General features: G+C 44.0%; 1 long non-coding RNA gene across 1 annotated transcript in view; it reads left to right on the top strand.

The window, feature by feature from the left end:
- The first annotated feature begins 3,080 nt into the window (after positions 1-3,080).
- The window catches only part of LOC132542029 (uncharacterized), a 53,202-nt gene continuing 42,970 nt past the window's right edge, over positions 3,081-13,312 (top strand). Inside the window, exon 1 of the long non-coding RNA XR_009553161.1 lies at positions 3,081-3,342. This is a non-coding gene — a long non-coding RNA (uncharacterized LOC132542029). The remainder of the gene's footprint in view (positions 3,343-13,312) is intronic.

The raw sequence follows: 13,312 nt of genomic DNA, 5'->3' as shown, positions 1-13,312 counted from the left end.
TTGGATTGAATATTATTTTGTATTAGCTTTAATATTGATTTATAAAATTATAAGACAACAGGGGTATAATTCCACACCTTTTCTACCACCACCGTTCTGTGTCCCCATTCCCTCCACTGGAAACTGTAGTGGTCATAGATGTGGGTTGATATTATCTATCTATCTATCTATCTATCTATCTATTATCTATCTATCTTATATCTTATCTTTTTGCCTATTTATTTTATGGGCCTGCATTCTCTTCCTTTCTAAGTCACACCTACACCTATTACTATTTCTGAATGTTCTTCCTTTTCCCATTCTTTGCTCTCCGGATCCTGATGGCATTGGAGTTCAGAGCCCTTTGGCCATCTTTCCTTAACATCTCTTCCCTTCTGGGAATATGGACCAAAATTCTTTTGGGGGAGCAGATGGTGAGAATTATGGCTTCTGTAATTGCTTCTCCACTGGACATGGACGTTACCTGTTCCCCTAGACCCCCATGTCACTCAGGAACCACTCTTGTCCAGCCCTATCTCTGCATTGGCCAAGCTCAGCCTTTTTAGAGCTCTCTGGCACAGCAGCACATAAAGCCCCTGTTAGAGGTCTCCACCTCCTCCCACCTACTCTGTGGGTCTGCGAAACTGCATACAGACCTGGACAAAGAATGGAGTGATGGGGCTGGGGAGACAGCATAAAGGTTATGCAAAACTGTTTTCATGCCTGAGGCACCAAAGTGTTGAGTTCAGTCCCTAGCACCACCATAAACTGGAGCTGAACAGTGCTTGGTTTCTCTCTCTGTGTGTGTTTCTTTTTCTCTGTATCTCCCTGTCTGACAAATAATTAAAATACATATTTTTAAATATTCAAAGCTGGTCATTGCTGAGAGCAGGAGAGACATGTCACAGGACTCCTGTTCCAAAAATCACATCGGACAAGTAGTCAGATTACAGTACATGGAGGAAGGACATGGGGGAAGACTCCATAGGTAAACTGGTTTGTAAATCCTCAAGTGAGCCCCTGGGAACTGCAGCAGCCCCTTCTCCCCCCACCACCAGACTTCCTCATCTGCCTACCCATAGTTGTCTCTCCTTTCTAGTAATAAATCCCTCATCAATCACCATGGCAGTCTCCATAGCAATTCTTATATCACAGACTAAGAGCCCTATGTTAGTTTGGGGGGACCTGGGGTTTCTTGATAAGTTCTTTACCTTCCAGGACTTCCCAGACTCCCTGGATGCCACTCAGTCTCAGCAAACCACCTTGAAGCTTCTCAAGAAGGTTGGCAGATTGCCCTGCTGGATGTAAGGCACTGAGAAATGCCACCACTTGATTATCCGTGGAGGGAAGGGGGAGAGCCTGGGGTGAGAGGCAGAGCACAGAACTGTGCAGCATGGAACTATGCCCTGAAATCTTATGATCATTTAAACCACTATTAAGTAATACAAATAAAAAATAAATATACATAGAAATAATTCATGCCGAGACCAGGAGAGGTGGTTAGTGGTCAGGTGTAGGATTCAGATGTTAGAGGTCCCCAGTTGTTTGGACCTTGGCTTGGCACTGCATGTGTTGGAACTCTGTTCTGATGTGCTCCTTCACTTGAATAAAAATATTCTAAATAAATAAAATAAAAGTTTTTTAAAAGGAGAAATGCCCCCACTATAGGCCACACCTTGGGAAATGTCCCCTTCTTGTGGGGGAGACATGATAGTTGACTCTAGGGAATAAAAGAAGATGACAAGTTCTAAGAGGGCTCAGTGCTTTGGATGATTCCTCTTCACACAGTGTAGCCGTTTATTTGCCTGCTCTCATCTCCTCTTCCCAGCTTCCCTGATGTGTTGAGGATAGGCTGTTCCCACTTAAGTTAAGAGGTGGCTGAATCTCAGCATTAGTGTCACCAGCCCCAGGCCTTGCTCTCATACCCCCAGGTCTGCTGGTTCTGGGCTGCACTCCTTCCCGGCTTTCTGGGACCACAATGCTCTGTGGCCACAAGCCAGGCGCTGGGCACCTCCACTCAGCAGGGGGCAGAGGCAGCCTGGTGTGTGTTGAGGGTGGGTGGGGAGGTGTCTCTATGGGTCAGGCCTCAGATATATGTGGGTTGGGTGGGGAAGATGCAATTCAGTTCCTAGAAACTTCGCCAAGGAAAAATGAACCCATGTAGGTAAAGTAAGAGCACAGATGGGATGACCACAAGGGACTGCAGGGCTGCTCAGGATATATCAAAATCTAAGACCTCTGGGTGTGACCGCACTTGGAACTAGGTCCTTCAAGGGGCTCTGAAGGAGACCAAAGCCACTCTGGTGGTCTTCACCCAGGAGGACTGTTGCCATTGGCACCCAGTCTGTGGGACTTCATCGCAGTAATCCTAGCAGACTAACACACAAAGACCTTAAAACTGTTTTGTCTATTTACTGATTTTTTTTTTAGAAGTCCTGATCACTTTCTCTCCTTCTTATTCCCTTCCTTCCTTCCTTTCTTCCTTTCTTTCTTTCTTTCTTTCTTTCTTTCTTTCTTTCTTTCTTTCTTTCTTTCTCTTTCTTTCTATCATTGCTTACTTTAGGTTGACTGTTTTAGAGAGACAGAGAGGGAAAGACCCCACAGCACTGAAGCTTCCTCCAGCTTAGTGGCCGTGAGAACCAGTCTGAGACCTAGGTTATGTGCATGGCAAAGCAGGCACCATCCCAGTGAAGCTGTCTTGCCAGCAGCCCTCAATTGTCCCAGTTACGTTAGCACCGTTATATTTGCTTGAAACACCAGCTACTGATCACTTTCTAGTGAAAAGCTTAGAGATCAAAGGCCCTTTGGTTCCTTTGCAGGGCCTGAGTTGAAATTTGAAAGTGCCTGGCACTGCTAACTCACAGGAGGCCTTTTACAAGGACTTCAGTGAATGCTTTTGAAACCTTTTGCCTGCCCAATTGCTTTCAACCTCAGGCTCTTAATTCCTCCTTCCTGGCTACTGGATTCAGAGGAGATTTGCAGGACAGTGGCACTTGTTAGTGAAGCCACAAAACAGGTGGCATTGGGAACAGGAGCCCAGGACACTCAGGGCAGGCCTGGGAGCCAGAGAGTCAGCGTGTGTGTGTATGTTGGTTGGGGGGGGGGGCTGAGGGAGAAGTGTTGAGGTGGCCCCTGCAGGACCTGGCTCTGAGTGGGGGCTCACTGATATTGGAGCAAGGATGGGGAAATAAGGAGATGTGGGCTTCACCTTCTGTGACTGTCCTGGGGAGAAGGTGTTACAGTTTGGTGGCACTCTGGAGACTGTGAAGGACTGTCACATCCTGCTCCTGATGGATTGGCCCTAAGCACATGGCTGCCAGGAATGCTGACCCAGCACAGAGGAGGAGGCCAGGAGTGATGAAGGTCAGCTAAGGCAGGGGGCCTTGATCTTGGGGGTGCTTGTGGCCCTAGAATGGGGTAAAATATGGTCAGCGTTGAGCTTGAACCTTTTCCAGTACTTTGTAGTAGGAGGACTGCCATGAGGCTGTGACAGAAAAGGGGGAGTAATCTGGGGGAGAAGGAATCACCTTGGAGTCCAAAGATTGATTCATGATGGTGGGAGGAGAATGGGTGTGTGCAGGGGGCTGATGTCACTCCAGGTCCCTCCCCCACGACACAGAAATGCTCCCCCAAAGAAGGTGGAGTGCTCAGAGAACTGGAGCTGCAGCTGTGTGGATGTTGGAGCCAAGGCTCGCCCGCTCTATCTATCTATCTATCTATCTATCTATCTATCTATCTATCTATCTATCATGTTTTTTTCTTTTCTTTCCTCTCCTCTTCTCTTCTTTTCTTTTCTCTTCTCTTCTTTTCTTTTCTTTTTTTTCCCTACCAGATTTATCACTAGAACTTGGTGACTGCACAATGAATCCATTGATCCTGGCAGACATTTTTCTTTCTTTCTTTTCTTTCTATTTGATAGGAGAAATTGAGAGGGAGAGAGAGAGAGAGAAAGAGAGAGAGAGAGATGCCTGCAGTGCTGCACCACCACTCATGAGGCTTCCCTCCTGCAGATGGGGACCAGAGGCTTGAACCAGGTCCTTGTACATTGTGATGTGTATGCTCAACCGAGAGTACTATCACCTGGCCCCTCACAGCTCCACTTAACATCTGAGTAAAGTGAGGCTCAGAGCAAAAGAGATCCACCCAGATTTCCCCAGTAAACAAATGCCAGCAAGCCATCCTCACCTACCATCATGGCTTTCTGCAGTTCATTTGAAATTTTCTCCTTCCTTTATTCCCTTTATGCAGTTGGTGGGAAATCTTTTGGGAGCTCAAGGGATGCATCTTCTGAGATGGGGTTCTTTCAGTGAAACCAGAGGCTGGAGTTCCCCTCTGACTGACCTCCTATCAGATCACTCAGCGATTTTCCTGAGTCACCTGCTGATTTCATCTAAGAGCTTGTTAGGAGAACTGACATCCAGTCCTGTTACTTCTGAGTGCCCCAGGGAGTGGAGTTCCTGGGGCCACTCTGGCTATCTTCTAGCTAAAGCAGACATCACTGAGAAATGAGTGTGTGACTGTGTTGGGGACTTTCCTTTTAGATGCCCCCAAATAGAAATGTACTTGAAGAGTTATAAGTCACCATTAACTACACATACTGGGCCCTTTAAGTCAGTATAGCAAAAGCTTCAGAGGAAAAAAAAGAGAGAGATATGTGAGGATGGAGAGAGAGCTCAGTGGGTAGAGTGTATGCCTTACCATGCTCAGGGTCCAGGTCGGAGCCTCAGCACCATATGGGAGGTCCTATGGCATCACAGGGAGTTCCAGTCCTATATTGTTTCCCTGTCTGGATCTATCTGAATGAAAAAATTGGGGGCTGGTGAAGTAGCTCACCTGGATAGTGTGCTGCTTTGCCATGTGTGTGACCCAGGTTCAAATGCAGCCCCCTGGGCATTGAAAAAAAAAAGCTTTGCTTCTGTTCTCATCCTCTCTCTCTCTTTCTCGCTCTGCTATTCTGTCTCTATTTTTGAAAGAAAAAGAGAAGTTGGTCCTAGAGTGGAAAGATCATGCTTACTTAAAGCTCCGATCCTGAAAGAGAAAAGAAGGAGAAGAAAAGAATGAGAAGAAGAAGAAGAAGAAGAAGAGGAAGAAGAGGAGGAAGAGGAAGAGGAAGGGGAGGGGGAGGGGGAGAAGGAGAAGAAGTAGGAGAGGGAGGGGGAGAGGGAGGGACAGAAGGGGAGAGGGAGAAGGGGAGGGGAGGGGGAAGGGGAGGGGGAGAAGGGGAGTCGGAGGGGGAGAAGGGGAGGGGGAAGGGGAGAAGGAGAAGAAGAAGAAGAAGAAGAGGGGAGGGGGAGAGGGAGAGAAGGGGAGGGGGGGAAAAGGGGGGGAGGGGGAAAAGGGGAGGGGGAGGGGGAGAAGGGGAGGGGGAGGGGGAGAAGGGGAGGGGGAGGGGGAGAAGGGGAGGGGGAGGGGGAGAAGGGGAGGGGGAGGGGGAGAAGGGGAGGGGGAGGGGAGAAGAAGAAGAAGAAGAAGAAGAAGAAGAAGAAGAAGAAGAAGAAGAAGAAGAAGAAGAAGAATGGAAAAAGAGAAGAGTTGTTGATAACTCATTAGTAGGCAAGACTGGTAAGATGAGGAGGAGGGAGACTAGAACTCCACCATGAATAAGGGTTGACTGACAAGGCATGAAATATGTAGGGGCGTCTTGTTTGTTCAGTCACCCATCCGAGTGCACCAGGAGTGATGATGGTGAGGGTGAGAGTGTTTACTGCATGCTGGGTGCTGATGCACAGATTCTCTCACTCAGTGCTCACAGTGGCACAGGGAGGCAGGAGTTGCTGTTATGTCCACTTTATAGGCTAGGGCATTTAGGCACTGAGAGATTAAGTGATGCCTCTAAGTGATGCTCAGCCAGGCAGGAATGGAAGAAGGGATGGTAGCTTGCAGTCAGGTTGGGCATCTGGGTGGTGAGAAGATCTAAGGTGCATTGAATAGGGACCCCAGGGTCTATGGACAAAATATCTAGAGTTTTGGTGGCCCGGGAGGTAGCACAGTGGACAAAGCTTTGGACTGTTAAGCATGAGGTACTGAGTTCAGTCCCTGGCATCATAAGTGCCAGAGTGATGTCCTACTTCTCATCTCTCTCACTAATATACTACCCCACTAAAGAAAGATAGAAACAGGCTAGGGGTATGGATCAATCTACCATTGTCCATATCCAGTAGAGAAGTAGTTACAGAAGTCAGAATGCCCATCTTCTGCACCCCATAAAGAATTTTTCTCCCTACTCGCAGAGGGATAAAGAACAGGAAAGTTTCCAGTGGAGGGGATGGGACACAGAACTCTGGTGGTGGGAACTGTATGGAATTGTACCCCTGTTATCTTACAATCTTATTAATCATTATTAAATCACTAATAAAAAATCTAAAAAAATACAAACGTATTTTTAAGCACCTAGAGTTTTGGTTTTTATACTTGGCTGAAGATTACTAAACTTCTCTGCCTCCTCCACCTCTAAAGATTTTGTGGGTCAAAGTGCTGAGTGAGAGCAATTGCTACAACTATGACTAGACCAGGCATTTCTCCTTAGAAGGGTGGGTAGACACCAATGTGTCCTGGAGCTCCGCTTCCCAGAGAGGCAGACTGGGAGTATGGACCGACCATTCAATGTCCATGTTCAGCGGGGAAGCAATTACAGAAACCAGACCTTCCACCTTCTGCAATCCACAACGACCCTGGGTCCATGCTCCCAGAGGGATAGAGAATGCGAAAGCTATCAGGGGAGGGGATGGAATATAGAGATTGGGTGGTGGGAATTGTGTGGAGTTGTACCCCTCCTACACTATGGTTTTGTTAATTTATCCTTTCTTAAAGAAAAAATAAATTTAAAAAAAATAAAAAAAGGAAGGGTGGGGTAGAAGCTCCCAGCAATAGAAACTGGCAGATGACACAATTGCCTCATGAATGTGGCTCTATGCTCTGTTATAGCAAAGCCATCTCCTAAGGCTTTCCTCATCGAACATTTGGTGGTGGTGGTGGTGATGAGGAAGAGGAGAAGGAGGTGGAAGAGGAGGAGCCACTCATCTGTTGTTGGACACCTGGGTAGCTTCCAGGTCTTGCCTGTTACAAATTGTGCTGCTATGACCATGGGTATACACACATCTTTTTGGATGGGTGTGTTGAGTTCCTTAGGATATATCCCCAGGAGAGGAATTGCAGGGTCATAGGGTAGGTCCATTTCTAGCCTTCTGAGAGTTCTCCAGACTGCTTTCCACAGGGATTAGACCAATTGACATTCCCACCAGCAGTGAAGGAGGGTTCCTTTGATCCCACAACCTCTCCAGCATTTGTTGCTACTACCTTTTCTGATGTATGACATTCTCACAGGAGTGAAGTAGTATCTCATTGTTGTCTGTATTTGCATTTCTCTGACAATCAGAGACTTGGGGGCATTTTTTTCATGTGCCTCTTGGCCTTTTGGATCTCTTCTGTGGTGAATATTCTGTTCAGATCTTCTCCCCATTTTTTGGATGGGGTCATTTGATTTCCTATTGCTGAGTTTGGAGAGCTCTTTATATATTTTGGCTATTAGCCTCTTGTCTGACGTATAATTGTGCCCCCCTTACCCCACAATCTTGTCTATCAGTATCAAATCACTAATAATAAAAAAGAGAAGCTGAAAAATAAGAAAACACAAAGCAGAACTTGGACTGGAATTGGTGAATTACACCAAAGTAAAAGACTTTGGGGTAGGGGGTAGGGTTCAGTTCCTGGAGCATGATGGCAAAGGAAGACCTAGAGGGGCTTGAATTGTTATGTGGAAAACTGACAAATGTTACACATGTGCAAACTACTGTATTATACTGTTGACTGTAAACCATTAATCCCCACAATAAAAAAATGGGGACCAATCTCGTAGAGCCTGGTTGTAGTGTTCCAGCTACAGATAAATCTTTCTCTCCTCTAAGTTTCCTTCTTTTCCCTGGATTAGAGTTCAAGTCTTCCACCTCATCTTTCCCCCATAATTTTGAGGTCACTAATCACTTCCCTTCTTCCACTGTCTCTTTCAACTTTTGCCTCACTGTCTCATTAAAGCCCTTTCATTTTCATTAATCTTTAGGTATATCTTCATCCAGCACCAACAGGTTTTCCTGCTGGAAAGAAAAGAAAACTCTATGAGTTAATTTTCCTGCAAACAGCAAATGCAGGTGTGACTTCCCAGGACCTCTGGCTTTGCCCCCTCTTTGCAGATTTATTCTTAGCAGTCTCATCCAAGCTAGCAAGATGGCAGCTGGCAGACGTGGGGCCAACACACTCTCTGCTCTTGTCTGTGGGAAAGCACGGAAACCTCTTCTTCACCCCAAGGATAAATGAGTGTTCCTTCAGTCTAGCTGAATGCAGTTGGGTCTCACAGTCTCTCTAGACCAGCGATAGTGAGTAAAGATATGCCAGATGCTGGCTGAGTCTCCAGACTCATAGCAAGAGAAGGAAAAGCATGCTGGCTTCAGTCAATGGGACTCTTGTTGAGGCTGGGACTGTCCCAATGTCCTTGAGGTTATGTGACTTGGGTTGGGGAGGGAAGAAAGGTTGGAAGCTAGGTAAGCATTGTATAACATTTGACTGGGCTATGCATTGTCAGCATTCATATGCAGAACTGTTTGAAATGATGTTGGGCTACTAGAAGATTCCATGCATGTGTAGATCAGAAAACCGCGGACTCCATAATACCTGGCTCACTATTTTCTTTTCCTGAAGAGATAAAGGAGTGGGACACGGTAGGTCATACAGATAAAAGTCCCACAGGGGAGAAGTCAGTTGCAATATAAACACACTCTCTCTGCCCGTTTCTGCGTGAACCCTGTCTGTGACTTCACCAGTTGATTGCCTTTGGAAAGGGATTGACGAGATGCTTACTGTTTTCTAATGTAAATGTTTTGTCATTAGACAGCATAGCATTGCTGACATATTACAGTCTAAACAGACATTTATAGATTACACTTAAAGTCTAAACACGGTGAATCAATTTAGATGGAGAAAAGAAAATACATGCCATTCTGCCAGGCCTTATTTATAAATGCATCCATGCCATTTTAAGCTATGTTGAGATGAAGGAATGATTAGGACTATTTAGAGAATGATGGTCACTCAAATCCCTTATAGAACCTTGAACATACTCTGTTTGACCTGCTGCTCTGAATGAGCTGGGGCAATGCTGGGTTTGCCTGACTACAGGACCTCTGTCCTTGTCCATCTAGCACTCGCTTCAGGGACTATGGGGAAGAAGGACTAGGAAGGACAGCAGTGGCTGGGACCTGTCTGGTGCACAGTGCATGGAATGGCGTGGCGGCTGCTGTTGTTATGAACAGAAAGGTCCTGGTTAATCCCGCAACTGCCTGCCAACCCTGCTGAGTCTTGAGCTGGCTATGGCCTCCCTGAAAACTTGTTTATTGGCCTGCTGGTTATCTGAAGAAAGAGCTGTCTGTCCTCTCTCAATTTCCCCGGCCCTTCACAGTAGGCTCGGATTACTGAGTGCATACACCCTTCGCCCATGGCCTGTAAGGGCTGGAGAGCTCAGGACACCACGCTCACGCCTGACCTGGGGTGGGGTCAGGAGGCTGTCTTCTTGGCAGGCTGGGGTGCTGGCAGGCTTCTTCCAGCTTCATCCCTCCCTCTGTGCTCAAACTCACAGACCAGGGTCCAAGAGGCTGCAGTTCTGCCAGCTGCTAAGATGACACTCTTTCAATCTTCCTACTGAAACTCTAATGACACCAAGGTGATGGCTGGCTTGTTCCTTGATATTTTTTTCTTCTTTTGCTTTTTTTTTGTTGTTGTTGCAGTGCAGTTTGGTGGAAAAGAATAAATAACACAAGGACTCCCAGCCCCATCTTCAGGGGGGAAGCTTCATGAGATACAGAAACTCTAGGCTGTGACAACTGAAAGAGTAATATTTTAAAAGGACAGCCCAGAGTTTTTGTATCAGCCTTGACCCCTCCTTAAATGCATTTTAAATATCCAACTTTGCAATAATCTTGACTACCTTCAAGCTATAAATATTAGGATACCCTGTCACCTCCCCAGTCTGGTGCAGGCCATTGTTACTTCTACCCTGGATTAATTGCAGTGACCTCCCCCTGGGCCCACACATTCAGCCTGACTGTCCAACACTGTGCTCATGGTCTTCATTCTAAGAGCATGTCACTGTATGCCAAACTTAATGGAAATGTGTCTCATTTAATGCTGTCTTTACTCTTTGGTGACTCTTGGATATTGCTATATAAGGACCCTTTGCCCTAAACACTACAACCAGGTCTTTATTCATGATTCTCTGAGTTCAGCTGGAAAGGCCTCCTATTGCTGGCTTGCTGAGTCCCACGGTCTAGCTGCTCCCTGGGATAATGGCTATGACATGCTGACTCTCTCTCTCTCTCTCTCTCTGACTCTCAGGAGGATAACCTAGCTCCTTTACATGCTATGTTCATTCTAGGGCCTTGATCTGTCCATGTGGAATAGTAAGCCATTTTAAAACTAGACTTGAGAATTAAAACTAGACTTGAAAAGCCACACCACTTCAGCTTCATTTCACTGGAAAAAGCAATTCCAAACCACCAATTCAGATTCAGAGTTTATATCAGTAGAAACACACACACACACACACACACACACACACACACACACACACACACACACACACACACACGTGTTTGTGCATGGTAACATGTGCTTTCTATACATATAGAGAAAAACAGAGACAAAGACAGAGTGAAATACTTGCATTTTAGACCTGAAACTGTAAAATGCATAGAAAAAAAAAACAGATTTGATAAGTTTAAACATTAAAAGAAGTTTCCAAAAGAATAAAAAGGCTACCCAGTGACTGGGAGAAGACACTTGCGCAACATACATCTGACAAGAGATTGCTGGGAAGTACACATATAGAAGCTATATAGCTCAACAACAATAAAAATAAGCAACCCAATTTTAAAAGGGCAAAACATATCAATAGTTACTTCTCCAGAGGAGACATATAGATAGTCTCCAGATATACTAAAAAATGTTCTGTATAACTTAATAGTAGAGAACTTCAAAGTAAAACTAGAGTGAGATATCACCTCACACTGGTGGACATATAGATCAGGTAAAACCCTGTAACACTGATCAAAATAAAAAATGAAGCCAAAATTTTAAGAAAATATCTGGCACTAGAAAGAAAGAAAGCACAAATTACATGTATTAGAAGTGATAAATTAACACTACAAATTCTATTGCTAAAATAAATAAAATCATAGACCATAAAAAAGATGATATAAAACTATATATTCAGGAGCCATGATTAATTTTCTATAACATATTAGAATGAGAAATACAATTTGATAATATATGTGATATAAAATCAATATAAAAAATCTATTCCATTCCTATATCCTAGTAATCAGAAATTACAATATGAATTGTAAAACTAATATCACTCACAGTAGCATCAGAGATAAAATATTTTAGCAGTAAATCTAACAAAAATGTAATGCAGAATATTATTGAATTTGGAGAAGACTTAAATGAATGAGAATCACTATTATGTTCACAGATTAGAATATTTAATATTGTTATATTGTCATTTCCATCAAATTGATCCACAAATTTATGCAGCCTCAATTAAAGTCCCTGGAGAAGCTTTTTGTGCAGGAATACTTATGAGATAGTTCTGAAATGCTTATGGAAATGAAAAACAATGTGGAAGAACAAGGCTGTAGGCATTGACTCTTATTATAAAATTATAGCAGTAGGGTACAATTACTGGGGCAGCACTGGACAAGAATGCAGAACTTAGACCCGAATTATTACACATTTCAGAATGACCTAAAGTATGACAAATTTCCTAAATCAACTCAGTGGAGAGAGAAGAGTCTCATTTTAAAATTGCTCTGCTAAACATTCATGTGAAGACAAAATAATTCTTGATCGTTTCCTTTTTAATTTGAGATAGAGGATAGACCTAAACATGAATATATGTCACATGACTTCTAGAACCAAGCCAACAGAGTATCTTTATGACTTTGGCACATACAATTATTTCTCAAGCCACTGTCTAGGAGTCTATATTTATAATATAGGGCTCAGAAAAATGACTTGTATAAATAATATATAAAGAATTCCTTCGGGGACCCAGCGGTAGCTCAGTGGGTTAAGCGCACATGGCATGAAGCACAAGGACCAGTGTAAGGATCCCTGTTCAAGCCCCTAGCTCCCCACCTGCAGGGGGGTTGCTTCACAAGCGGTGAAGCAGGTCTGCAGGTGTCTATCTTTCTCTCCCCGTCTTTCCCTCCTCTCTTGATTCCTCTCTGTCCTATCCAACAGCAATGGTAATGATAACAATAAGGGCACTAAAATGGAAAAAAAGGGAAAAAAATGGCCTATAGGAGCAGTGGATTCATAGTGCAGGCATTGAACTCCAGAGATAACCCTAGAGGCAAAAAAAAAAAAAAAAGAATTCCTTCATGTCTATAAGAAAATGACAAACAAAATATTAAAAAATAGGTAGCACACTCGAAAAAGCACTTTACAAAATATGATACCCAAGTGGTCAATAAGAGTATTAAGCCAATTATATCATTCACTGTTCATCACAAAATGTACATTGCCTCCTCCCAAATGAGAAGAACTGACAACAACTTTTGAAAGTTTTTTGCTTATTTCACTGGGATGATCTCACTTGTAGGCAGAACTTAAGCAACAAGAACAGGGTTGAGTGCACATGTTACAGTGCACAAAGACCCAGGTTTGGGCCCCTGGTCCCCACCTGCAGGAGGAAAGCTTCATGAGTGGTGAAGCAAGACTGCAGGTGTCTCTCTGTCTCTCTCCCTCTCTATCTCTCCCTTCTTTCTCAATTTCTGGCTGTCTCTATCCAATAAATAAATAAATATAATAAAAAATTAAAAAATAAAATTAAAAAGAACAGAAAGGGGAAACACAAAGTAAAACTTTTACTGATTTGGTATATTGCACCAAGACAAAGGACTCTGGGGGAGGAGGGTGGGCTTTGGGGCTTGATGCAGGTTGATGGAAAAGATCTAAGTGGGGGATGAGAGTGTTTCGCAGACGCTTGCCATAGTGAGAAATTCTACCTGTGTGTCAACAACTGTACTGTAAACCAGTAACTCCCTCACCCCAATAAAATGATAAAATAATTGGAATTTTCATATTGTGTGTGTGTGTGTGTGTGTGTGTGGTCATGAAGCTAATAAAATTTCCCTCATGTTCATCAAAACTATACACAAAAGTATTTATAGCATCATTGAGAAGTGGATTGTCCATATATTTATTCAACATAATATTACATATTTATGAAAAATAATATCAATTGTTACATATAACATGGGTAAAAATATCCAGACAGCAAAGT

The sequence above is a fragment of the Erinaceus europaeus genome, chromosome 1, assembly GCF_950295315.1.
Source record: "Erinaceus europaeus chromosome 1, mEriEur2.1, whole genome shotgun sequence".
In the NCBI taxonomy this organism is placed as follows: Eukaryota; Metazoa; Chordata; class Mammalia; order Eulipotyphla; family Erinaceidae; genus Erinaceus; species Erinaceus europaeus.
Note: the sequence above shows the minus strand (reverse complement) of the source record. Positions and strands in the feature narration are given on the sequence as shown.